The sequence below is a fragment of the Fukomys damarensis genome, unplaced genomic scaffold (assembly GCF_012274545.1).
Source record: "Fukomys damarensis isolate Sample0158 unplaced genomic scaffold, DMR_v1.0_HiC HiC_scaffold_7, whole genome shotgun sequence".
Classification (NCBI taxonomy): Eukaryota; Metazoa; Chordata; class Mammalia; order Rodentia; family Bathyergidae; genus Fukomys; species Fukomys damarensis.
The window spans coordinates 43779063-43780740 of record NW_022900919.1 but is presented as its reverse complement, the minus strand read 5'-3'; the positions used below and the strand labels follow the sequence as shown (position 1 = coordinate 43780740).

Here is a 1678-nt window from a genome sequence, read left to right as displayed (position 1 = left end):
AAAAAAAAAAAAAAAAAAACAAAGAGGACTGGAGATATAGCTCAGTGCATAAGTCCTGGCTTCAACCCCCAATATGGAAAAAAGAAAGAAAAGGAAACTATATAAGATTGGGCTGAAATTCCAGACACTGTCAAGAAAAGAACTAGCTAAAACTTAATTCTTAAAACTATTCAAATTATATTATTTAAATTATATTTAAATAATTATATTATTTAAATATAAAATAATTGTGTTTAATGTATATTTTAGTTATATATAGAATATAACTACAACTATATACCAACTCAGGAGAAATAAGTGGCAGGAGCACAAAAAAAGCTGGCATGATTTTTAGCCAAAATTTAAACTATAGCACCAACAAATCCTTCATTTTAAATTCCCCACTCACAAGCACCATTGTTAAAAGGTTATTTTGAAAAATTATTTGAAATTATTTGAGTGTTCTATCAGTCTTCACAGGGTCCTCTTTTAATCAAAGTGTTTCCCTTTGAAGTACCCACAGTATCATTATCATCAGAGACTCTTTCCTCCTTCTTATTCTATTTCTAACACCTCAAAGCTTTGCTTGTGATCCCAGCAGTATCCCAGGATCATTTGCATTGACTTTTTAAAACACAGCTTTTGCAAAAGTTCGATTTCACTGTGCCATCATGCACAGTTTGATCTGATGTTGCCAGGCTTCCTTCAAGGCCAGGCCAACCTTCCTCAGCAGAGGTTTCTGGGCTCCAACACCTCCAGAAGCCAGCAACCTCAGGGCAGCAGCACTAGGTGGTGCTATATGCACAGAGTCCCACCTCCAACTCCCCATTTCTCTCCTTTGGATTTCTCTATGACTGTGAAGTGCCATCTATCAAAGCAGGAATGTCCCAGCCTGTCCTCCCTCTTGGGACAACTCTGAAGTACAGTCTACACTGCTCTTCAAAGTTACCCACCCAGTGACGCAGAACAATAATTCATCTTTAAATGGCTGTTTTCCTAACTCTACTCTTGCTCTCCTCTCCAACATCCTGATCCTCAGCATTACCTCCCAAGCCCCAACTCTGAATCCAGCTTCAGGCCCTACTTCCAGGAAAACCCAAACAAAGACACCCACAAGGATATTCCATGGCAGGAGACCCAACCTAAGCCATGTGCTCTGGCTTAGCAGGGAGAAGCTTATTTTCTATGACTATTGCTTCTCTACACAACTGTCTTAGCACTGGGGAATTATATAATAAGTAACTGGATAAGGGGGACTCCTGCACTATCAGCTTCCTATTTGACAGCCCAAGATAGTGAGCCTGAGGAACTCACAGGCAACCCCACAGGAGCTACCAACCACAGAGTTAGAAGGCTGGATTCATGTCAAAATGTCTCCACTCACCAGCCTTACAAACTTGGTTTGTACTCGTTTTCTTCTGTAATTCACAAACAAAATAAGCAATATACAGCAGCTGTACACATTAACTAAGCTAATTCCTCATGACTGTGCTTTACTGACTGTATGCTGAGCCTGAAACATTAATACCATTATTTTTCTTTATGGAAAACAATGTGATAGTAACACACTGGTCCATCTATTTTTGTGGATGGTAAAATGAAGAGGAAAATATTTTGTAAATTGGGCCGGGGATTTAGCTCAGTGGTTCAGTGGCCTGCCTTACAAGCACAAGGACCCAAGTTCAATCCCCGGTACCAA

At 39.6% G+C, this 1678-nt stretch overlaps 1 protein-coding gene across 1 annotated transcript in view; it reads right to left on the bottom strand.

Moving 5' to 3' along the window:
- LOC104853181 overlaps nt 1–1678 on the bottom strand; it is a 46255-nt gene that overhangs the window by 17949 nt on the left and 26628 nt on the right. The gene's annotated exons all lie outside the window — the stretch shown is intronic.